Here is a 27445-nt window from a genome sequence, read left to right on the forward strand (position 1 = left end):
TATGTCATCCTTGAACACATTTGTGTTTCAAGAAAAAAAAAACTGTGGTGGGTAGAAGCAGAACACTTTTTATAACTGAGGAGCTTTGATAAAACTGTACAAAGATATAACACATATTAGAGCACATAGACAGACACCAGTATGAAACCCAATGAGTGTTTCACCAGGTATTTTTCTTTTAATGTATGCTTCTGTCCTGGTTTCAGTTAAGACAGAGTTAATTTTCTTCCTAGTAGCTGGTAAAATGCTATGTTTTGGCTTAGGATGAGAAGAGTGCTGATAACACCCCAATGTTTTAATTGTTGCAGAGCAGTGCTTACACCAAGCCAAGGACATCTCAGCCTTTTGATCTGTCCTGCCAACGGGCAGGCTGGGGGTGCAGCAAGAGCTGGGAGGGGACAGACCCAGGACAGGTGACCCAAACTGGCCAAAGGGGTATTCCATACCATCTGACGTCATGCTGAACAATATATAGGGGTGGCTAGCTGGGGGAGGAGGGCCGGACTGCTCGGGGTTAGGCTGGGCGTTGGTCAGCGGGTGGTGAGCAATTGCATTGTGCATCACTTGTTTGTACACGTTATTATTAGTAGTACTGTTATCATCATTATTGTTATTATTATTATTGTTATTATTAATTTTCCTGTCTTAATAAACTGTCTTTATCTCAACTCACGGGCTTCACTTTCCTGTTTCTCTCCCCCATCCCAGAGAGGGAGGGGGGACAGTGAGCGAATGGCTGTGTGGTGTTTAGCTGCCAGCTGGGTTAAATCACAACAGCTTCTAAATTGTAACTTACAAAATCAAAACTCTGATCAAGTGGTTTTTTTTATTCTGTTACCTTTTTCATTGGTGTAATTATCTACCAGAATTTTCTTATTGGAAATGTATAAAAGTAAAGGTCAGTTTTCTAAACTCGGGAAATTTCAAAATCTGCAATTAATATTGGTAATCTCCCTATCTGCATGTTTGTGGAGGGTTTGCTTTTAAGCTGGGGAATTTGATATTTGGATAGGTCATAACATCTGGAAAGTTCCTGAATATTAGAAAATCTACTGATATGTCAGAGCCTTCCAGTTTCCTCTAAGTAACTGTTCACTGTGCACTTACGTTGATGTACAGTTTGTGACTTCAGGATCAGAACTGGGGTCCTAGTAATAACCTTGATTTATTAGTGTGGTGGTGGAACCTGAATTTTTCTTTTTACTTGTTTTTCAGAGGGGAAAGAGTGAAAACACAGACTATTTTCTTACCTACTGTTGGGCAGTAAACTTAATTATTATTTGGCTAGTGGTAGTGTACCTTACCCTTATCAAATAATTGTTTTATTCCTCTGAAATTGACTGTTGGCCAGCCTATTCCACACATGCTCTCATCTCAGCAAAAAGCCTATACCACATGCTTCAGAAAAGGCACAGTGATCTTTTGCACTTTCTAACACTACAGAGTGCAAACCAATATATATTCCTGAGTGTGGTGAGCTGTAAAGCCAGGAGATTCTCTCATCACAGAAACACTAACAAAAGGAATCATTCACAAGTGCAAGTACCTATTGTGTGTTAAACGCGCTCCAAATTCTAATCCCAAGTGCCAATTTTGGAAACTCTGTGAAGAGAAAAAAAAAAAAAAGTAGCAAAAGGTGCTTTTCCAGTTTTCCAATCAATTTTTATATTGTATGTAGCTATGAAACTGACAGCTGTTTTGGAAGCTTATGTATTTGTGTACAATTTTTTTCTTGTACCTTTGATAGGATAGCTGTGTAGCTCTTAACAGAAAAACAAACAAACAAACAAACAAAAAAGTGACATGGTTCCTTGCCTGTCTCTTCTTGATGAATCCCTGTAAAAATGTAAAGGTATTATTCCACCTGGGTGAAATTGAAGAAAATGATAATGTAAAGAGAAGATGAAATCAATTGCAAGTCTGATTATGTGTGTATTTATGGCTATCAGTTAAGTTATTTTAAGCCTGTTTGGCAGGACCACTGGCATTGTGGAAAGGCCAAAGGCAAGCTATGTATCATATGTCTGTACATATTTAGGAGAAGCATGGAGTGTCACTTCTATATGGTTTCTTTCAGAATATGGAAAAAAATAACAAAAGTTTGAGGTTTATGTTTTGCATCACTGGGACTTGGTGACTTTCATGTGCAAAAGGATGTTAGTGGAGATGAGCATCGGTGTCTGCAGAGGAGGTGGTACACACGAGCGCAGAGTGAGAAGAGGGTCGGGACATAGCAGTAGTATCCCTGGGGTGAGTTGCCTGAGCCTGTACAGCAGGAGACATCAGGTAATTGCCATCGGAGGGAGAGAGGGAGGGAGGAAAGGTGGCTGTACCAGAGCACATGGAGGAGGTGCTGCTCTGTGAAATAACTGGCTTGCAACAGATCCCAGGGTCATGGGCGCCTCGTGCACTTCCTTCTCTTGGCAAGGCTACGGGCACTGGACCCTAGATGTCTGCAGACGTTTGTGTAGGCACGTAATTCTGTTTTAAAGGCTGAAAAACTTCTTTTGATTTTGTCTCCAGAACAGTCCTCTTTTCTTCTAGCCAGCACAATTTACATAAAAGTGTGTCTCTCAGATTTTCCAATTGCATGACTCCTTAGAAGATTCCCATGCAACACTGTATTTATAGAAATAGGAGTGGTAAATGTAATTCCATGCGCTGGTGCAAATTCCACAGATAGGCTGAAAGCCACTGAAACACCTTTTTATAATTTTTTTATTTTATTTTTATTTTTCTCTCTTTAGTGAGGATTGTTCAAAACTTAAAACTGGAGGACCCAGCATATACCTGGAAAAAAGTTGATTTCTGTCTGATGTGCAGTAAACCTGATCATCACTCATGTTTGACTTTAGGTTAAGTAATTTTGACAAACTTGAAATTCCCTTGTGCTCTGACTTCACTTGAGCTTGTTTCATATTATGATTTCAAGGGTGACATTGCCAATTGGACTGTGTCAGGCATTCCATTTTGTGCCAATGCAAATATGAGCTGTATGTTGTTAATATTTAGGGAATACAGAATCATGCTTTTAGCACAGAATCACAGAATCATCTAGGTTGGAAGAGACCTCCAAGATCACCTAGTCCAACCTCTGACCTAACACTAACAAGTCCTCCACTAAACCATATCATTAAGCTCTACATCTAAACATCTTTTAAAGACTGCCAGGGATGGTGACTCCACCACTTCCCTGGGCAGCCTATTCCAATGCCTAACAACGCTTTCAGTAAAGAAGTTCTTCCTAATATCCAACCTAAACCTCCCCTGGTGTAACTTTAGCCCATTCCCTGTCATCCTGTCAGCAGGCATGTGGGAGAATAGACCAACCCCCACCTCACTACAGCCTCCTTTAAGGGACCTGTAGAGTGTGATAAGGTCGCCCCTGAGCCTCCTCTTCTCTAGGCTGAACAATCCCAACTCCCCCAGATGCTACTCATAAGGCTTGTTCTCCAGACCCCTCACCAGATACGCATACGTAAAAATCTCAGTTGGCAGAAGTCCGTATGAAATACAACTTTTATTCAAATTTTGAGTCAGAAATTTAACCCAGAAGCTGAATGAAAGCACTCAAAGACAGAGGAACAAAAAAAAATCTCTGTTTTTCTAGAGGTTTCTGCTCCAGTGCTTGCAGCTCAGTACTGCTCTCTACAAGACATTAATAAAAACGCTTTGCAAAGGGAGCATTACATCTTCTTGGTGCAGCTCACAGGGGTTAAGTTTTATAAGTTTTTATATTGCTGCAAAGGCCAGCCTTTTGAGAAACTTCTTTGTGCAGTTCCATACAATTATTTTCTGGGCTACAAGGGAATTTTGTATGTCAGTGGCCTAAATATATGACATTGTATAAGACTTTGGCAAGCTAATTGCTTATTACAGAGGAATTTAAAATGAGTGTTTAATGAATGAACACTGCCTGCTTAAATACCAGCTTATGGCATTCATTGTAAGTCAAGGTTACTGTGCTTAGGTCATGCAAGATTAGGAACTATAAAAGTGACCCTCTATCTTAGTGAAATAATCATTTTAACTTTAAATGGTTTTAATTGAAATGTGGGTTATGGACTGAAAAAATTAAAGGCTTTTATTTCAAACCTTTATTTTCCACTGCCTGCCTTCAGGCCTTGTGGCTGTTGTGGACAAAGATGTAAGTTATGGGTGTATGAACGGATGTATAAAGCCCTGAGCAACCTGGTAGCTGACCTTCCTTTGAGCAGGAGGTTGGACAAGAGGCCTACAGAGGTCCCTTTCTGCCTGAAATATTTTGTCTGTATGGAATTACATCAGATATGGTCCAGAAACAATACTCGAAACTGAAATATTGCACTGATATTGTTTCAGCATATACTTTTATCTGAAAACATAATTTTAATCTCTTAACATTTTATTCTCAGACCTTGTAGTAGGCCAGTGTATATATACATATAGATAAAATTTATCTCTTCTGACATGCTGACAAAGCATTTAGAGATAGGGAAAGCTGCAATCACTCCAAAAAATGATGCCTCCTAAGAACATATCTTCACTAAGCTCATTGCTAATCCCCCAAATCCATCTTTAAAGGTTTTATTTAAAACCTAAGCTGCACCAAAATTGTATCTTCTGGGAGGCTGCTTTCCCAAATTAAGTTAATGGAGTCTTGTAGTACACTAAGGTTAAAAATAAATAAACAAAAAGAAAAAGCAAATAACAACAAATGTTTGGAGAAATGAAACTGCTTTGCTATTTCTTGCTGTGCTGTACTTGTTTTGGTGATGACAAAGGAAAATAAATAGATGTTATGTTGCTCATATGTAGGATTACTCTGCACTTTACATAGGCCCAAAATTAATCCTAGAACTGAGTAAATACAGTAAGTAAAAGAAATAATATAAGGGAAAGCCAAAACTTCAGTGTTTCTTCCAGTTCTTTATCTCCACAAACAAACACGTTCAGCTTTTAATGTAATTTGGGTGTTGCGTCTACTTAGACAAATAAATATTAGCTTTAGAAGCAGAAACAGAGAGATGGTTACAAGTCTGTGCATGAGTTTTTTAAGCCCAAGATTTTTTTCAAGATTTTTGGTAAAGGTAAACAGTTGCACTTAGCCTGATTTAGCTCCCTCGATAGGTAGTCCTTGGTGGTATTCTGCCAGATGGAAAAGGTACACCTATACTTTATTGGAAATTGCTATCAAAATGCAGTTACACAAACCTCAGGCTGTAGAAATTAATTATGATGTAGAAAAAAAAAAAAAGAAGGGTGACAATAGCAGCAGAGTGGCTGGTCATCAGTAACCACATGCCTGGGCACAGATCGCATATTCTGTGCGTGAGGCTCTGGTCCTGCAGCCCTGGTGCTGTAGGGATGACACAGAGTTAGAGCACCTCCGACCAACAGATGGCTTGCCTGGAGATTTCAGTGTAGTGATCGGAATAGGAAGAAAAAGACAATCTTTCACGGGCAAAATGTGTACTTGCATCACTTACTCTTTTCTTTGCATGGCAATAGCTAGCATGTCAATACCACCAGGTGAACAGTTTTAATGTTTTTAAGACCCTTCAGTGAAATTAAGAAGGTTTTCAAAGCTACCCCTTCCATACTGTAACTGCAGAAGTTTTCTGAGATAATCAGAGACAATGTAAAAATTATTTGTAAATCCAAAAAAAATGACATTGTTTTTTTTCTCTTTGATTAAGACTTCAAGTATGGGGAGAACTCTTTGGATAATACTTTAATATACATTATCTTAAAGATTTATCAGATTTATATTCTCTGACGATCTTTTAAAAATCAGATAATTGTAGAGACCTGTGCTAAATATGCTTTTGTGAACCTGCACTATCAGTAAACGAAAAATAATTCCTTCCCATGTCTTGGTATATTGTTTAAAAAAAAAAAAACAACAACCCAATCCTAAAACATCTTCCTTCCACTCCAAAGTCGAATAAATGCAATGAATCTTGCAGAGCTGACTGTATTACATCTACACCTGAATTTACAAGTAGGCCTCTTTTGCAATAATATAAAAAACAGGTATCCCTAAAGGAACGGAGAGTTTTGAAATTTATCCAACACTGGATCTCAGTTTCCTTCACTAGTTCTTTCTAGGTTGTAAGTCTGTGTGAAGTCAAAGGTATTAAGAGTAATCTGCAGAAGTTACTTGAACTAAGAAAAAAAGAGAGGAAGCACAAAACATATATGGTTTACTGATAAACAACATGCACAAGGTATGTATACAAGAGTATACATACTTTCTTGTACCATTTTCATTGCAGCTTGCAACCTACCTCTTTATCCCAGCAAACCAAAAAAGCATGTGTGAAGGCACAAAGTATGTTTGAGACTGCAAGTTATTGTCTGTGTTAAAAAAAAAAACAAACAAAAAAAAACACTTTTACTTGTGACCAATTGCTTTTTGTACTTTTTGTATCCCGTTAGCCTCTTTAGCCTCTTCTGCTTTTTTTTTTTTTTTTTTTTTTTTTTTAACACAGACAATATGAGTATGTAAGGAGTATGGAAATTATTATAACAAATGATAGTAAATGCCACATTATGTATTAATAACATCCCCCCCACACACATAGACACACAACGGACTAGATGTGTTCATTGAACTAGAATGTTCAATTGTTTTTAGCCATTGTGTGTTTTCTCACTTGTGATTCCAGAGGGACAGACTTCATTTTTGTCAGAACCACAATATATATTGGATTAATGCTTTTTGTATCATTGCTACAACTAGCTTCACTCACTGTAAGTAGGGCTGTTTTTGCTCATAAATTAGATGCACTGTTTATCAGCCCATCTACCCTGACTTTAAGTTGAAGAAAGTGAAGACTAAGGTTTTTTTGAGCTGATTGGAAAACCTCTCACAGAATTAAAAAGGAGCATAGGAGATTATGCTTCTGAAAAAAAAAAAATATATATATATATATATCCATAAGTAAGGTAAATCTGAGAAAAAACACACTAAAGACAAAACAAAGACAAGACTACAAAGTGAAAAGAAGTAACTGACAGATGAAACCGTCAGCCATATTAGTCACAACAGCAGAAGAACCCTTATGTCTTCTGTAGGTGAAGAAAGACCATGGAAAATGAGGAAACTTACATATTTGTGCTTTTCAAGCAGAGACTAATCAGTGTAACAGTCCTGCATTGTCTTTACAGCAAAGGTCTAATTTTAGACAGTGACTTGTTACATGTCTTCCAAGTAATATAGTTCTGGATGAGTGTATCTAAATATTCAAAATCTGAAAGTTTTGTCTTTTCCTTCATTATTAAAAACAGAATGAGAGAAAAATGAAAATCTTCTAATGGTGGGGAGAGAAGAGACTGCTATAGGACTATGATACTGTATAAGATGACAACATGAAGAGTAATTAAAATGTGGAATATTACTTACTATAAGATGTAGGATAAATATACCACCTACTGAGAATTTGTAGATTTAAAAATTCATGGAAGCTTACTACGGTTTACATTATGGCAACATTAACAACGATGAAAGTTATTTCTTAGATGTATTTTAATTGCTTTCAGGTGCATTTTTTGTAAACCTGTCTATTCTATTATTATTAATTTGTGTACTTTATAGAGGGCAAAAAGGTATTGCTAGTTTTTGCAAACAATTTTTCATCAAGCTTTCACCTTCTTTGCAGTCCTTTGCCATTCCTTGGCTCAGGTTTCTATAAACTGTAAAGTCTGTGTCATATTTTTGCAACAATCTTTTAAGACCTTCCTTGAGACAGAGGGGAGAGGAATCAAAGGATGAAATATTTCACAGTCCAGAGCAGTTTATGAAGATGGGCAAAAAAAAGTTTCAGATGGAGCAAGCTGTGAGTGATCTAGGGAATGACAATAAAATATTTAAAATAACAGTACGGTGAACAGTATCTTGTACTTGAGATTTGGATCCAGTTCCCAGATTTGGTATAGTGTAGTGTGTATTTTTATCTCCAAAATTTATGATATGGTGCTTGGAAATGTTTATTACTGTTGAAAAAATTCTGTGGAAAGCAGATGTTCATGTATCAGTTTTGTCTAAATACTGATTAGGGGATTTGATGGTCCAGTGCTCTATCCTAATCCCATTTTCTTGCGTTTCTATATGTAGTTAGGCAAGTTACTTTGACCGAAATCTTTGAACATAGTCTGCTGTTAAGGATAGGATTCAGCTCCAGATTAACTCTTAGACTTAGCTGTTTTACTTGTATGTGTCATCTTCTTAACTTAGTGTCTAAATCCCTAGTATAGTCAGTGGAGATCTACTCAATACGGTCAGTAGACTACTGAAAACTATTTGGGTAAGCCAAGGGAGGTGAATACTTCAAGATTAACAAATAGCTCTTGGCACTGTCACCTTTTTTGACTAAACTGTGAATACAGGCAGTGCTGTTCTTCATCTAAACTAAAGTAATCTCAGACAATCCAAGCTGGACAACCAGGTTCCTTTATGAATGAGTTTCCTAACATATTTTTGCTCCGTGTTTGCATGTGTAGAGTGGAAATAACACAGATGTTTCTCACTAGTTTATATTGTCAGTATATATAATAAAGCATTTGAACTAAAACTGTCCCTCACAGTGTGCAGGTAAAGTCACATGAGGTCTCTGGTAGAGCCTTGCAAATTTTATAAATACAAATAACAGCTAAGCACAGTTTACATATTATATATAAGGAAAGTGTTCTGTCAAGATCATACAGACATTGTATAGTTTCCAAGTGTCAGTTAAATGCTGTCATGCATAGGAAATCTCAGATAATCTTGGATATTCAGAAGATAGCAAGGTCTAGGGTCTTGGCCCATTAGAGATTACAGGGAGTGATCATACAAGTCTTAGATATTTTTGAGAGATTTTTGCTTGGCCACAGGTTTCTTGTATGAACTAGGAGAAATCTGGTAATAGTAACTCTATATATACAAAAGAGTCTGGCTGCAGATACCAAAATGACCCTTTTGTACTTAGAAGATTTTTGGACTCAGATGAAGTTTCTGCCAAGGCTTGGAGGAACTGGGTCACCCAACATGACCTTTTTTCAGTGACTTCTGCAGTCAGGGGTCAGTCTCTGGTTTTTAAAGTCTTCTGCTATTCAGTCCAAGCAGTAATAATAGTAACAATTTAAAATAGAGAACAGTAGTTATCTATTAACTACAATGAACTAGTCTAAAGAAAGAAAATCTCAGTAGAGACCACAGGGGAAAAAAATATGAGAAATTACCTAAAGGCACTATAAACATGCAAGGAAAGGGCATATCTGGTGCATTTTGTACAAGAATGAAGAAAAGTAGAAAATTATGAGAAAGGCAGGAAATATCTTAGGGAAGCATTCTCTGTCACAACATGCAAATCTTCCCCAGCAAAATGGAGAGAGGAAAAGACATGACAATGGAATCTCCTTGAAGATACATCAAAAGCAGATCAGATACCAGAACAGCAAATAGGTAATATAGCTTGCTCAGATATGGTGCCAACAAATAACCCTTTCCTTGTCCACCTTTAACTTATCATATGCTTATTCTTAGTGTTATTGTATTCCTCAAAGAGTTCTAAAGTGAGTTATTGGAAATGCAGAGAAAAACTAAATTTTTATAGTACTAAACTTTTACAGCATTTCACTTAAAGTAAAGCAAAATTTTACAGTATCAAAATATCTGAAGTCTAAAAAGGCTGAGCTGGAGAAAGTGCAGCCAAAGCATTACTTTAGCAGAATCCAGAGTATGATGCTTATGTAGCTACTCATTGTCAAACATTTGCTCATAAAGGAAATGATCCATTCCTTGTGGGCTAGATCAGGAGGAAATAATTTATGTTATTTATCTGGATGAAGAATCTCAGACAAGAAGGTGAGATACTGGTTCTGGTTTTCTTTCAATTTTGGAAAACAAAACAAAACAACAACAACAAAAAATGTTTTCATCAAAGCTTTTCAGAAAGGAGTTGCAAGTTGTTTGTTTCATTCCCCTTCTGTAAAAATGAAAAATGAAAAGAGAAAGAGACTTACTTTGCATAGGCACTAAAGTCTTTGGGTTATATTTGGGAGCTAAGCCAGCTGTATACACTTGTCAGCTGGCCAACATTGCCTCCCTGACATGTTGAGTACCAAAGATGCACTAACAGTATTAAGCTTAATGCATTGAACTAGAGTCAGTGTACTTGAAAGATTAGATATGTTTCTGGTGAATTTCTGCTAATTGAAGTAGTACTGTGAAATCTTTGTTTCCAGTTTTTACTGAACGGTGCTTTGTCACAAAACTCCATGCAAACGTCTTTATGTTTTCTTTGGATCAGGAGTAGTATCAACTGCTTTTTCTCAAATAGGCAATTGGGTCAGGGGAGAGAGATCATAAACTTTGGAAGCCTTTCAATGAAGCATATTATTTATTGAAGAGTTATTATTAATACTATCAAGCTGTTACTAATAAAATACAAGTATTCACACATTGCACTCACTTATTCACTCTTGCTTTCCCTTGTAGTTAATCAGCTGGAGCCACAGTCAGGGACCAAGCCCAGCTGTTTCCCCTGGAGTAGGGGGAACATGTTGATGCCACCTAGCTTTTAGGCAAGAGTTTGGGCAGTCCTTCAGAGGGATTTTTGTTTAATCTAGTGTTTGTGTAACAGCACAGTCTTCCTCTGCACAAAGCTGCTGCTGCTCTTTTGGAGTTATGCAGCCTGTTTTTGATGCCTAGTGCAGGCTGGTGACCTTGTACAGATTCAGCAAACACGTCATGTCTTGACTTTATCAATTCTTGAAGATCCAGCAGGACTGTTGGCTTTCAGATCTTGTCTATGGTTTGTTCACAATCACTACGTGGCATGTATCTGTTCTCTTTTTGGCTTGTGTTCTAGTAACTAGTTCTCCATCCAAACCTATTGAAACTTATGAATGTTTTTCTTATCCAAACGGAGATACAGGGGGCCTTTCTGACAGGATACAACTTTCTATTTATTTTTTTGCCTATTTTTTGTCTTATCTTCAAAATTGTTTAATTTTATCAAATTTTGTATGACTATTCTTCAGCTAGCAATAGTTCTGTCAGCATATTTACTGATAGATTCTCTTAAGTTCTCCTCTAATTTAGTTGCTCAGATTTCTTCCCTTCTTCTCACTCCTACATATGATTCTAAATAATTCCTCCAAGATTTAGATGTAAATATCCTTCAAATATTACTTATGTTTTCCCTAGATGTCTCTTACCCTTAACAGAGCGAGGGAATGTTCCTTAAACTTGATCTTTCATATTTGGTAATATTTTCTGCCATTTCACTTCTTAGTATACCTCTTCACATTGCAAATAACTTCAAAATCACAAGGTATGAGCAGCGACCAGAAAATGGTAGGTGGGACCCCAAAAATCATTTAGTCACTACGAGATGCCTTTCTATCTCTTGACATAACTTGTTTGCTTCTCTCTGTTCCTGTTTTGATATTGTGCCATGTGTTTTTTTTTCAGGTTTTCTTCATCTTTTTTTACATATACTGTTTCAGTGCTTCATACATAAGCTTTAAATACTGCGAGACACAGATAAAATAGGTTGACTACTGAGTGGGAAGATCTTGTGTAATAAGACTTAGCAACCAACAGTCTCAACATGGAGGTCTGGTGTGTTACCAAGCCCGTCAGGGAAAAATTAAAAAATCAAGATTCCCTGTATCCTAGTAAGACATCAAATAAGACTTTTTATCTCTGCAATGCCCAATAAACAATTAGGTTGATTTATACAAACTGATTGCAGTTTACATTTAATTTGTAATGTACAGTGTCATTAATATTAACATTTGATAGAATTCAGGAGGTGTGAACAGCTTTATGATGGTTAAAACAGAATCACTTGCTAAAAAGAAGTAAGCTGAGCATTTTTAAGAAATACAGTAAAATGTATTCACTGCTTAAGCAATAGCTAATCAAGCAAATTTGGAATAATAGTTTAATATATTTGGAATATGTCTGTCATCAAGGCTTTAGCAGCCAAGCATTGCAAAACTATGGCAGATATAAAGTTTATTTTTTGTTCTTACCCTTTGGATAACTAAGGAATGTGACTCAGAAAAGAGCTCACTGTGAGGACAGACATTGCAAGCTCTCCAGATATTTATCAGACAATAACATCTCATACTCAAGCACTTCAATACTTTTTGCTATTAGGAACCTTTTAAAAACAACGAGAGATTGCAGTTGTTGTAAGCAGTAGAACTTCAAGACCTATTGCTTGGGGAATCTACAGAGTGGGAAAAGTGGAGCCATGATAAATGAAATGGCTTTGAAACAGTAATAAATTTTTATTTGCTCAGTTTATCTGACAGATAGAAAGAAACCAACGTAAAACTATCATGTTAGAGTTCCATATTGTTGGGAAACTTTTAATTTAGTTTTTATTTTTTCTTTTAAAAAATTACTTTGTGAAAACAGTTCTCTTGTAAGTGGCAAAACTATTAACCTTGGAAAGCTGAAGTCTACTCACATAGTGGAATAGTTCAGACGTAGCATTTGACATGTTAATTGACAAATAGTAGTGGCATTACAGATTCATCCTTATTGTCATTCTCTGCTCTTGTAAATCGTCATTGTTCTGTTGAAATCAGTGTCAACTGAGTTTTCATACTTCTTCAGTCCTTGACAACTTTGTGAAGAGTACAAATTTGGAGTTCTCCCTGGAGAAAAGACTGCACAGATACAGCACTTAAATCAGGAACCCTCCAAAAAGTATGTTTAGAGGAGCTAGCCTTTACTACAAATGTGAACCAGGGTAGTGACTGTGAGGGTGTTTTTTCTCTTTTAAAAGAATCATCAAATGTAGGACCACAATCATCAAATATTTCTCTTTGGTAATTAAAAATCCAGATAAGCAGAATTTCTCACAGAGTTTATCTAATAGCCAATATCTAAAAATTTCTACCCATATTCTGGTGGGAAAATAACTGATTAGCAATATTCTTACATTTAAGATTTGTTCTGATTGTATAGTAACAATCATTGTGCTTTTAAGATAAAGTTTCATGGCAAACTCAGAATTTGTAATATGTATTTATCATCTGGTTTTGATTTTAAAATGTGATCAGAATAATGAACTTACAAATTTGATAGTCTTTTTTTTTTCTTTTTTTTCCCCTCTGGATGTTTCAGTATAATGGATGATGTAATATCCTTTGTTAAAATCCTGGCCATGTTTAAGTCAATAGGTATCATTAAAAGCCAACATTTTACCTCCTGTATTCATCTGTTCCAAAAAAGAAAAAAGAATGTTATGCTGAAATTAAATTAGCTTCCCGCAGTTTGAGCAAATGTCTCTGATTGCATCTACACATTCCTCCATGCTCAGTCTTATGCCAGATAGGCATTTCTTGTGTGTAATTTGTTTATAACAGGTCCAGATTAGGTCTGACAATTAGGATTTCACATTCAGGCATCCTATAGGCAGAATACAGGCTTGTGTTCAAGTTATAACCATTAGCAAAATGATTTTGCCTTGCGATTTTGCTGTGCTGTAGGTGGCCTAGTCTAGAATTTCTTGACTACTGATTTGAGGATGACAAAATAAGTTGCAAGCAATCAATTTATGTTTGGGTAAGAAATTATATCTAATCAGTTACTATATTGCCACATTCTATTCTTGAACAAAATGTGGCTATTTTCCATGATTGTTAATTTTACCAGAGTTCTGTTTTTTACTTGAAGCACAGAATAGTCAGTTGTGTGCCTTAGAAGTGTACAGAAAGAACTTTTGAAAAATTAAAAAAAATCTATTACCAAACTCTCTGACATTTCTGAACATTAACCTTGTAAAGCTGAAGTTAACATTTTGTTCAGTCCCCTGAATCAGCATAGTTTTTGCTTGTAATCTAAAACCAGTACATATCTGAGCCCTATACACTAAGCCCTATACATACCCAAAACCTACATAGAGTTTAGTAATCTACAGTCTACAGTCTACTCTAATAACCTTGATTTGTACTATACACTCAAAAATAGTCTGATGAAATAAGTAGGGTTATTAAATTAGTGCTCATAGCATGGATCTGTATTAGAGGATTGGCCCTATTGCCTTTATCTGGTGTGAAAATTGTGACTATAAATTTCTCCGTGGATGGGTGACATGTTTTGAAAAATCGTAGTCTCTTCAGAATTTTAAAGTAGTACATTAGGTAAATTATCTGACATGGAAACTTGATGTGAAACCAAACCAAGCCACCCCATGAAAATCTCTCCACTTCTATAGTTAAATAATTTAGTAATATTTTATTTTTAGCATAATATAATGTCAGCCAAGAAAAAGCAAATGTAAAAAAATAATTTCTGGAATTGATGTTGAGAGATTTGTGGCTACAGTTTTTGTCTCACGCTTTAGCAAAACTTAGCATGTATTTGGCAGCCTGTTAACCTTTCAGATAAAGGACCAAAATTTTCCTTTTATATCAATTTGATCAGGTAGTGCAATGCTAGCCCCAAGTAAGTAGGTAAGTATATTATTTAGCATTACCAAGAAACAGTAAATCAGAGGTGAGATTCTAATTCCCCATGAAGCCCAAATCTTCAAGCTATAAAATGGCCAAAGTTCACAAAACCTTCCAATTGAATACTAAATATGAAATGTATCTAATGTATTACATGTAGGGTTTTGTCTTAGCTGTAGCAAATTGAAAGTACACCAGTAAATGTGCATTTTGAGGATTAAAATAGTCATTGTTGTAGTTAAAAATAGTACTGTTTTTAATAAGAATCTGGCCTTTGCTACTTGAAAGACAAGGTTGTACACAAAGAAATAGACTCAATTCAGGCAAGATGTATGTGTGTGTGACTGTCAGCATGTTCTGATGACTGTGTAGTAGCAAATTGCAAGCATACACATATATCACAGAAGATATTTGTTAACATGTTATTCTTCCCTTTATTCTTAAATTACCGTGCTTTATCTCACTTCTATAGCGGGATAACAATGAACAGAAAAGTGCTGTACTGTAAGTTCTCTAAGCATGTGCATCATATTTTCATGGCAGAATTGTATGACAGTTGGGCTGTTCAATAATACATTTTTTAATAGACTAATATATAGTCTTTATATATAATTATACATACTCTTTATGATCTACATACATGTAAGAAATAGTGCACTCAAAGTAATACCTTAGTTTGCTTTCTGTAAACTTCACATTTGCTTTCAAAGCCATTTTTGGTTAATAAAACTCATTAATTTACAAATTTCCAATCCGTCCTCTTGTTTAAAGTAAAAAAAAAATAAAATCTAAGGAACAGACAAGTTTTGTAACCAATTAGTGTAGATTGCTTGCTTTTTTTTCACATAAAATAGACATCCTTCTTCCCAGCACAAATACTGAACATTTCTAAATCTAATGCAAGGAATCAGGGGTTAAAAAATCTTTGTCCTCCTCCTCTCCCCTTTTACATCAAGATGTCAGTTGCTACTCATACATGTGCTGTATGCTTTCTACGAGTTCATCAAATTACAAATAAGAATCCTCCCATCTCTCGCCTGTCATTTCTACCTCGTTTGGTATACTTTGTTCCATGATATGAAAGGATTTCTCATTTCTTTCTTTTTCATCCCTAAGCAACAGAATGCTCAGAACATGTTTATTCTTTTTTAATAGAAGCGGTATTTTTTCATTTGGAGGCCAGAAACCTGCTCTATTGATAATTTACAGTCTCTATCCACTTTCAATTACAAACCCCAGTTCTGTTGTGTTATGGGACAGTACAAGTACCAGAAGGCACGCTTGAAATTTTAAAGGCAAGTATGGACAAAACTTTTAGATGGGAATATTTATACATGAATTATCCTTATGCATTAAAAAATATTTAAAAAGCTCCAAAATATTTTTATTCTTCATTTTTATGGTAGAAAGGTGTCATGGCTCTTACAGACTACTGTGATTTTAGGACATGTTTTTGGTTGTATCTTTGTATCAATTAACAATATAATACAGAAATGTATGTGTACGGATAGATAAATATATATTTTTGCTAAATATTAGCTGGAGACATAGCAGTTAGAGGCAGGATCAAAAGTGTACAAATTTCATACTGATAATTGTGTAAAAACTGGGAGAACATTCTAGATGTAAGAGCAGATGAGGAACCAGGAACTATAAAAATAACTGTAAGACATGAAGAACAGCATAAGAGTATAAATTAATCAAAACAGAATTAATCACTTCTAATTCCAAATGCAGATAAAGGGATTGAACTGAAATTAATATACTGGTTGTTCACATGCACACAAAATAGCAATTTCTGTGGTTTAACTGCAAAACATAAATAGAATCCAGTAATTAATTAATATGCCCTTATTGGCTTCCCATAAAAAGAAGATATGAGATTTAGGAGTAGGCAAAAATTAGTGAGAGGACAAAAACTGTGGGAAAAGTTGATGAAAAGTGATATCAGACAGAGATGCAAACAATGCATAGGAATAATTATATAGTAAGTGATATAATAAAAAGAATAAGGTGTGCTGGGGATGAGGAGCAAGTATGACAGATAAACAGCAGGGACTAAGAGATTTAAACTACAAAAAAGTGGCAGGAATAAATAAAGGAACTTTACAAGTGGAAGGATGATAGGTAACTCAGATTTACCTTTAGGTTGGTGATACAATAACTGTCACTGATGATATAAATTCATTGATGTTTCATAAAAGCAATAAGGTAGAGCCTAACCAAAAATAACTGCAGTAATTTAAGCTGGAAGTGATAAATGTATGTGGTCGGAGGGAAGAAGATGAAAGATAAATAAATACACTGTTTTTCGTTCCACGCATAAAAAGATATTGTGATACTGTTAGCATGGTTCATTCACGTCAACTATGCGTAGAAAGAAAGTAATGCTCACATTTATTCACATGGACAAATAAAGGTGATTGCACTGTACCAAACTCTCATGTAAATATATACTGCAGCACTGCTTTACTGGAAGGTTAATGGCTTAAAGCCAAGGTGTAACAAACGGGCTCGTCCCATATGAACTGCAACCAATTTTTCTTCACACAATGAATAATGGAAAAACAAACAGAAATAGAGGCAAAATCAACTCTGTGTCATATGAATAAGGCTGAAAAATACAACTTTTGTTTTGATTCTGCATAAGCTGTACTGACATCAGATAAATACTTCATAGCAAAGTAGTATTTGCTCCATGAAATACGTGTTAGTGTAACCAAATGGGACTCAGCTTGTCCAAGTTAAATTTTATTCTTTTAAAATATAATGAAAGCAAGGAAATCATATATATCTTACCTATTATTGTCTGTTCTGAAGATTGTTAGCCCTCTGGAGTATGAGTAGCCTTTATATTGTAATCTTTAAATATATAGGATTAGAATAAACTCATTATTCATAAGATGTTCTACCTCAGGATGTAGTGGAGGCACTTTGAACTAGGCTTACAAGAAAATCTCTGTGTATCTTTGAAAAAGCTAATAAAGGGCTTGTTTTTCATTAAAAAAAAAAAAAAAAAAAAAACAACATAGGAAAAGTTGGATTTCAGATTTTAGTTAAAAAAAGCAAACAAACAGCAACAACGACAACAACAAAACCATATTACAGTTTCGATCCCGCTCCATTCAGGAATTTAGATAAGAAAGGGTACTGTCCATGACTGGGTTTCAGTCATTTGAGCTGCAGTAGCCACTAACTGTCCAAACCTTAAGGGAGATTAATAGAAGCATACATACCTGTACCTATCCTGTTTGAAGCCGTGTTATGTTAAGCAAGAAATGTTAAGGTATGAATGGTTTCTGGCCTTCTGAGAAGAGGCATGGATTGATTCATCCCCAAATTCTAAGATAACTTAAACATGACATCACAAAGCTATTAATTATCATGTTTAGCCCATGGCTTATTTTGGCTTTGGTACTAAATGAATGAAAGGAATGATCAGGAGAACACTCTCCATTCAGATGACTCGAGATGAATATCAGATCTGAAGATGCAAGATGTCACTGATGTGTGCACCTGAATTTTCAAGAAGATTTTCATATTGCCCTTCACCAAAGGATTATAAGCTGGCTTTCATAGGTAACAATAAATAAATAAATAAATAAAAATTCCTATACTGCAAACTGGTTAAAACAATAGGGAAATTGCTAGCATAAAATTATCACCCCTCATAGGGGAACATTCCAAAAGGTATTCTTTGTGCACAGCAAGACTCTTTTTTTAAAACACATTTTGGGATTATCCCCACTTAAAGAGCTTTGGTTTGTGTCATACAGTGTTTTTGGAGCACATAAAACGGTTTCGTATGAAATCAGAATGTAGGATGCACTTCAGGGGCATGTCCAATATACTTTGGCCACAAGGGAATTCAGACTGGACTTAGACTATAGGTAGTTCAAAAAGAAAAACACCTGAAATGTAGAGCATTGGTATCATCTTCAGTATCAACACTTTTGCCCTATAGATCACTCTTACTGGTCTGTCCTACCTGATAACATAGACATAACAAGGAGGTACATGCTAGGACCATTATTAAGCAATATATTCATAAATGAACACTAAAAAGAGTGAATTTTAAGGCAGGTTTGTTGATGCTCCTGGTACCAACACGTACAGCCAATAATCAAAGTGTGCTAATTTTGAAGAGCTGCAGAAAGGTTTCCTGTTATGATGTGCCTGGGCAGTAAAATTTCAGATGAAATCAACTGTTATTGTTCATGTAAAGTAATGCACATGGGGAAAAGCAACAGGTTTAAAACTGCCGGTATTGAATGAGGACGAAGCACCGAACATTTTCAAAGTTACTAAGGCAACCTCATGGAGGTGGCTGTGAATGTTATGGAAAGAGAGTGGAGGAAGAAAATTGAATCAACAGCAAAAATGTTGAAAATGACTGATGAGGGAAGGAAAGAGAAAAAAAACAGAGGATAAATCAAGGCTAAACGAATCCTAAAGTTACTTATACAAGATCAAAAATAGCAGATCCACTGTCTGGGATCATAGGAGAGAAGACAGAATATAACACGCAAATGTGTTCAAAGTTGAAAGTTCTATTCTGGTAGATTTTGCCATTACAAATTGGAGTTATTAAAACAGGTGGGATGCAAAAAATAGAAAGGAAGTGATAGATAGCTGGAAAGGCTCTTATGAGGCTCTATATACTGTAATAGAATCATAACATGTATATAAATAAATCATAACAATAGTCCATTACATGCTATTGGCCTGTTACATGTTACTGGCCAGGAAAGCAGAACAGCAAGCATCACAGTTTAAAATTGCACTTTTAATTAGCATGAACAGGAACAGAAAACAAACAATGACAACAATGAAAAAAAAAAGGAAAAAAAAAAGAAACCACCGCCAACAAAACAATACCACATTTGATAATAACTCAAGATAACTTAAAATAGAACTTCCTGAATTTAATGTGTTCAGATATTTAGGAACTAACATCAAGAAGAGTTTTCTGGCAGTAGTTTACAAACGATTGAACAACTTATTTGGTATTACATGTAAGGAATGTATGGTATTACATGTAAGGTCAAGCTTAACTAACTTTAGAAAGAATGTAAAGGAAACTGTGGCCAGCAATACCAGCTAAGCAGGCCAGATTAAGAAAGGGAAGGACACAAAAACACCCATGTAAATCTCACGAATTTAAAAAGGCAGGTATTACTGTTTAACAAACAAATAGGTTAAAACAGGTTAGCTGTTTGTTTTCTTTAGAGCATTTTGTGCCATGGGGTATGACGAGTTATTGCCTGAGTGGTGTTCCAGATGATCTTTCTACAGCAGCTAGTTATTAGCTGTGCCACAAGCATAATTGCCTATAAAAACACAAATAGTGTAAGACATATTTTTAGTCACAATGACTAAATGTATATAGTGTTACCTTCTCTCTTGAAGTTATCTGTAGGAGGTAGCAATGAGTACAGAATTATTTTAAGAATTACTTTAAGAACTACTTTAAAGATAACTGTAAAATAAAACTCAGATTAATCTATAACTTACATATTCCAGTTACTTTGTCTCTCAAGAAACTCCAGTGGCTTTTGGTGATAGGTTGTATAGGACAGGAAGAGAGTACAGAATCTTAGTTAATGTATTAAAGATGAAAATGATCTGTACAACAAGACCTGATGACACTCTGAAAGATAAAAACTTTATTTTTTGTGATTATTTTTGCTGCCATGCAGAGAAAAGTCATCATAGTTCTTGTTCCAGGGAGGTTTTAAATTGGATAGTGGAAAGAATTTCTTCTCAGAGAGAGCAGTTAGGCATTGGAACAGGCTGCCCAGGGAGGCGGTGGAATCGCTATCCCTGGAGGTATTTAAGAGACGTGTGGATGCAGTGCTTAGGGATGTGGTTTAGTGGTGGACTTGTAGTGTTAGGTGATGGTTGGACCTGATGATCTGAAGGGTCTTTTCCAACCTAAATGACTCTATATGAATTAACTAATTGAGGATAATATGGCATGTCATGAGAAGACATTAATATTGTGAAGGCTTTGGATGAATATAAAAAACTTGGAAGTTAAAATATATCCAGGCTTTGTTGGAAACTGTACAAAATGTACCTTAACACATAGTCATGTGTATCTGGGAGGAGAAAAATAATGGGAGAAATTTCAGAAAGGTTGTTTTTCCAACAAATACTGAGTTATTTGAAAAGTAAAACCATTAACAGTGAAATTATAATGAATGGGCACCAGAAATATTCTGCTAACAGGCCTTACCTCACATCAGAGAAAAGCATTTTTAAAACATGCAATTATTAAGAAGATGGGCACCTGTAAAAGACAAGGCATGTAATAGGCATGGGAGGATGGAGGAGGAGAAGATGACTGAGAAAACTAGATGGAGTCGAAAGTTAACTAGGAAATGTTAGGTAGAAATAAACAATTATACAGAGGTGTGATGGTATCAGTCCAGCAACCCCTGACTTAAATAAGGTTAATAGTGAAGAATGAGAGAGCAGGGGAGGAAGAAAAAATCCCCACCCTTATCAGTACTTACATAATACTGGGTTATAAAGAACCCTTCAGGCATAAAACAGAGCAGAAAACAGGATTCAGAGTGCAAATCCATACATCTTAAACTCTGTACATCTCATCAAACATGTGCTGATGGTATTTCTCAAAGTTCCAGAGATAAGGACTTGGTTTTGGTGATGGACAGCTTGTCTGTCAGTGACAGCTTTTAAGATGTATCTTCCTGTGTTCGTTGCATCTCTGTTGCCTTTCATGGTGAATGACTTGTTTGGCTTTTCTGCTTTTTGACGTTGTTAATATATAAACTTCAGTAAATTATCTTTACATTCAATCTCCCATATTGTGAAAGTAATACTGAACAGCTAAAGATTTGCTTTGAGCATGCCCTTATAATGGTTCATTACCCTGTTGCTCTGCCATGCACTGTAGCTTAATTAGTTGTGTCTCTAACCACACACGCAGCAGAAGATAGCTTGGGACACTGACATTCACAACAGATAATCAGATACTGCAGAACAGAGAAAGGAAACATACGTGATTCAAGGTGGGGGGAGTCAGGAGGGGCTAATGGAATAGAATTCATCAGCCTGTAAAAGTAATAGATTAGGGAGCTGTAGGATAAGGCCTATGCAGAGATTAATTGTATTATGATGATAAATAGAGAGTGATTAATCTCAAGAAACAGAGTCCACTCACTGAAATTATCAGTTAGCAAGCTTAAACAAGGAATGAGTATTTTTCCACACAGTGTATAGTTATAGGTATATTACTTCAAAATAGATAAGACAACTTATTAGTGCCTGTTAGGTGCAGTATTCCAAATACAGTCTCTAGTTCTGAAATGCCAGGTGACCATTGTGAGGTCAATTCTTGTCATGTTCCAGTTTTCTTTCTCCACAGCCCTCCCATGAATAAGGAAAAAAGAGGATTTTTTTTTTTTTTGCCATAAGTACGATAATTTATCTATATAATATGCATATAATTGGATATATATCTTATAAAATTATGTCAGAAAATGAATATAATGCCCAGTAACAGCTGGTAGGAAAGTTTCCACAATCAGTTTGCTGCAGCCAATTTGGAGAGCTTTTAACAGAAAACACACAGCGAGTTCATTATTGTGTACATGTAATTAAGCAGAATTATGTAATTAGTTACTATATTCCTTTTATTTATATGAACATGCTATGACAGTAACTATGCTTTGCAGCAACTAGGCACATGGCATAAAGAGCAAATAAGTAATAATTTTTCTGAAAAAAAAAAAAAACGTGAAAGACTTCACAATCTAGTATTTTAGATATTATCCACAGCAACCACTGAAAAATTTAATCCCAGATGACATTTGGATGAGTAAAGCAAAATTTTATTGGATTTAGTGAGGCTGTTCTTGTGACAAAGCTTTACTCCTATTAGCAGCTGCAGTGGTTTTCTTTCTATTCATTATACTGTTCCTATGAGTGCCTGTTTGACTTTCACGCTGTTGATGTAAATGAACACTCTCATTGATGATGATAACACAGTAGAGCAGCAATATGTGTGTATAATGTGCTCTTTAAAAGTACCTTTTAAATCTAAATCCAAGCTGCAATTATTTTAGGTATGCAAATGATCAAATTGAGGGTAATGCTACAAGAGAAATTCAGAACAGGTTCCAATCAGAATAGAAATGGCTATTTCTGGCTAAGGCTTATTGAAGATGTTCTAAAAGAATACAAATTCATAACGATTTGAGGAAAATAAATAATACCTTGTAAATTTAATTTCCCCCCTGTCAGAAGCCTGTACTCTCTTGTCCAGGTTATTCTACAGAAAACCTCCTCCATGAAAAGTGTTCAACCTTTAATACCAAATTTACTTATTTGCAGATATTTGATGTTGCATGGGATTTTGCATTAGCAGTGATAGAAGCAATGTACTGAAATCACAATACAAGCATGAGGTAGCAATTACAATACACAGTTGAATCACAATAAAAACAACGTTCCCATTACTGGTCATCACCATGATGCTGGGCTTCCCAAATCATTAGGGAGGAAGACATGGGTGAAGCTAGCTCAAGTCCATTGCTGTCTTAAAAGATAATGTTGCTTGTTCAATTTTTATACTTCCTTGTTCAGCCGTGCTGCCTTTACGTGTTCCTCACGCTGGTCTGGACAGATCAGGAGGACAATACTCTATTGATTAACTCCAGGAAGGCCATTTAAACAGCTGGTCAATAGACTCAATTGATACAACCAGTTGATCCGTGGATAATTTATCTAAAGCAAAAGCCACCATGGACCCCCTTTATTACTGAGACAAGTTCAGCTTTCTTTGCAGCTGTAAGTCATCCACTCTTCCCTTAGCTTCATGAGCACATCACCTGTGCTCATCTCCTCTGAGTTTTCGTCCATTGTAGGGCTTTGTAGACTGATCACACCTTCCTATGATATTTGGAAAAGAGGTAATTCCTATGTACAATTCCTTGAATTTGGCTTGCCAAAGATAAAATTGGAGCAATTCTTGGGTATATGCCAGTTTAGTTCACATTGGCAGTGATTATCTGAAACAAATCTCCCAGTCACCTCCACATGCCATGTTTCATTTCATATCACAGAGTAGTCTTAGAGATTATGGAATTGTTTGCATTATAATGAAACTAAACCTAGATGATGCATGCTTGTGCCTAATGCTCAACACCCAATAACGGGCATTCAGTCAGTAAGATCAGACAAGTATTAAAACCCTCCAAAATGCGTGCAATGTATATGTCAGGTCCTCAGCATCAGGTCTTGGCAGCTAAGCTCTTATTCCACTCAAAGGAAGCTTTTAGTCCCTCCCTGGGAGTGCAAAAATTCTTGTCCACATCAGAGGGATCCTCAAGGCATTACATTTTGTCAAGTCTTGCTCACAAAAACTATTTTGTTAGAGTTGTTGTTTCAGTGACCTTGGTTTAAACATTTGTATTCAGTAATGACTGTGTGAGATGATCTAGAGATGATCATTTCCTAACTTTGCAGGTTAGAGACATACCTATTTGATACTTTGTTTAGAGCATACGTAGACATGACTAAATTACTTAGCTAAAAAACTGACAGAAGCATTTTTGGGAAACATAATATTCCACTGAAAAGTATATACTCAGTTTTGAATCCTGTGGAGTTCTGATTTTCTTTCTCTCATCATGATAAACATAATGATGTTTTACTTAGCCTTTGGTAAGTGTCCGTGTGTTTTATTTATTTATCTGTTGTGCCTATATTCAGAGCACATAGTTTCCTCAATGCTAAAATGAATGGTACAGGTTATAAGACATTTTTATATGAGAGACATATTCAGATGTTGCAACAAGTAAAAATCAAGGCTTGGTAAGACATCTGATTAAAATGAGATGTCTCCAGTATCTTTCAGGTGAAGAACAATGGCTGTCATGTATTTTTGTTGAGAAAACAGAAACAATCTTTCATTAATACTGAGTGTTTTTGTTGTTGTTGTTTGGTTGATAGTTTTTTTGTTTTTGTTTTTTATATTCAATAGAGGTGTGCCATTCTTGGTCTTATTGAAACAAAACAGTTGCAGCTTAAGGTACTTTCCATTATGAAATGACGATATTCAGAGACTGAGTAGTTTTTATATAATTATTGCAGTAAAGATACTTTAAATCTCAGCATTCTTATTGTATTCTGCAATCTTTTTTCCCCCTTATTTCTTCTATTAGTTTTTTTGTTTTGTTTTGTTTTGTTTTTTTTCCTTAGGAGATCAGTGTTAAACCAGGGGACTGTAGAGAAAACCTTTGCATATCAAATGAAATTAGGAAATCAGTTTAATTAGGAAGAGCAGAATTATAATCCACTGTAACTCATGTACAATCAAGCAAGGTCTTTATTCGGATTTAAAGGTGAGAGTTCTAATAAGAAGCTGCCTCCATAATGATCCTGTTTCATTCAGTATTGGCATAAAATATGCAAATAGCTTATGCAAATATATACGTATATAGATGGATGTTTAATATCCTTGCTTTTAACTCACAGTATTTATTTTCAGTTAAGTTTCTATAAAAAAAAAATAAGGAAAATATATTGTTTTGAATATTCATTGTGAAATTTGTCTTGGGGAAGGTTGCGTGTCCTAGACAAAACGGTATTTTCACTCAGTGGTCCAGGTATGCATGTCATCTCTTACTAAAAGTATCCGCAGCAGATTCTCTTTTCACAGTGGGACATAGTGCCCTGGGTGTGTTGTGTCTCTTCATTTCCTTGCAGAAAGAATGTATCTATTACTCTTGGACCAAAACTTTAGTCTCAAGAGCCTTTGTATTGTTATGTTGTCATTTAGAGTTATCTTACTTTTCTTTAGTGTGGTTGAAGAGATCTAGCTACAGTAATAGCAAAGGGAGTTTGGATTGCAGAGTTTGCAAGAACAACTGAAGATAAAACTCATCTCCAGGCAGATTTTTCAGCTCCATGATAGAAAGATTGAAATGAAGTCACTTAGAAATAGCCACTGGTACTTTAATTTAAAAGTAAAACTGTCAATAAATGTGATGGTGTATGAGATGCCAAAACAAGTATCTGCCAGGCCCATGCTGATTTACCATCATCAGAGTTCACCAGTGGATGGAGGTGTTAAGCTCTTCTCCAGCTATATATGTGCAGAAGTGTTATGCACTATCACAATGCCTATTTTTAACAAAAATATTTATTTTATTGCCTTCAGGATTTCATATTTCTCAGCACCCACCATTCTCTCCACGCTCTTTGTTCTTTAGGAATACAGCTTTTAAGGCTAGGATGTGTTTCTCCATGCACCTGTGGATCATATAGTAAAGTCTGCAGTTCCATTGTGGGTGGATATGGCTCTGATATAACTAATAAGATAGACATTAAAAACGTGTGTGCCCAATTTTCAGTAATACCTTGTAAAACAAGTGATCTAATTAGCAATATTGGTATTTTTGTACCTTTGAAAAATGTTTTTCTGAGGAAAGATGAAATAGAGTATTAGTTCAGCTTGTCATAGTAATTATAATAATTATCAAGTAGTGTCTGTTCTGAAATGCTGTCCAAGAGTTCTCAAAATTCTAAGAGACACATCCTCTAAGAATTACAGAAGTTAGCTTATTTTTTCCTTAACTCTGCTTTCGGTCTTTTTTTTTTTTTTTTTTTTTTCCCCAAGATCAAGAAGCTGTAAATTACTAGTAATATTAATTAATCACATGTTTTTAAGCAAACTGAGGACCGTGTTTCTCTCTGTCTAGCTGGGGGTTGGCACACACATCATGCAACTGCATGAAATAAGGCTCCTACTGATAGTACAGCACATAGCTGATGTTGGTAAGGAGTTTGATCAGTTCAAGGGAAAAAAATAACTGCTCTAAGGAGGGTGTATGCAATAATTAAGTATTTATTTGAGTACTTTAGCTGGAACAAATTGTAACCCTCATGAAAACAGTCCCAAAATTCTTCCTTTAAGCAAGATCCAAAAGTTCCTCTCACAAAACAAATCTATTTTATAAACAAACACTGTTACGTGCATATTAAGGAATGGGGTCCCCATGGAAGGGGTGACAACACAAAACCACACAAAATAGTTTCCAGCCAACCTTTGATTATAGCCTAGTTAAAGGTTCCAGGCTAGTTAAGAGTTTCAAGAGAAGCTCCTGATGTCACTGGTACTTTGACATGGAAAGAAAATGTAGATGATTTATTGTGAGAGACAAGGAGTAGAAAGGCACGTACTTGTGTGACATGCACCAGACATTTGATTAGAGTAAACAGGAAATAGCAAGCTTCCTGGTTTTGTGCCCAGTCAGAACAATTTAGTGTCTACATTTCTAGTATTTCAGCTTTTGTGAGTTGCTTGCACTAAATAAATAAATAAATAAAGCCCTTCCTGTACTTAACATTAAAAATTGAAATTCAGCATATTTTGGCTTCATCAAAAATTTATAAGCTGCTTGTAATTTCAACTTTGGATTCTTATTCAGAGTTATTTTACAGAGTTTCATTTTACATATTTCTGACTACTTTTTGTAAAACGTATTTTTTTAAGGTTTTCAAATTGGCATTCCAAATACCACCTGAGGTCCTTAGAAAATTTTAGCCAAGGTGGTGCGATGGAATGTTAATTATTAACTCCTAGTATCATATTTCATTTGTGCATACTTTGTGCAAACATCTTCTTAAGGATTTAGTAATATTAATTTTAAATATGCTGGATTTAGTATTTTAACAATCATTATAGGCTGGAAATCGTATTTTTTAATTAATTTTATGATATACACAAAGACTTTTTTTTTTCTTAAGTCTGTAACATTGCAGTGCAAAACACACTTTTCTTGATATATTTCTGTTGTACTGAAATAACTATCAGGCTCTGGTTTCAAATGTTATTTTCAAACCCTTTTTTAAGTGTATTCAGAAACGGGACAACTACCTTTGATTTAAGCTATTCATGCCTTTACATGTAATGTTCTAAGATATTAATCTTGCAAGTATTGTATATCTTTCTGCTCCTATAACTGAGTAATTA

This window comes from Anas acuta, chromosome 2, assembly GCF_963932015.1.
Source record: "Anas acuta chromosome 2, bAnaAcu1.1, whole genome shotgun sequence".
Classification (NCBI taxonomy): Eukaryota; Metazoa; Chordata; class Aves; order Anseriformes; family Anatidae; genus Anas; species Anas acuta.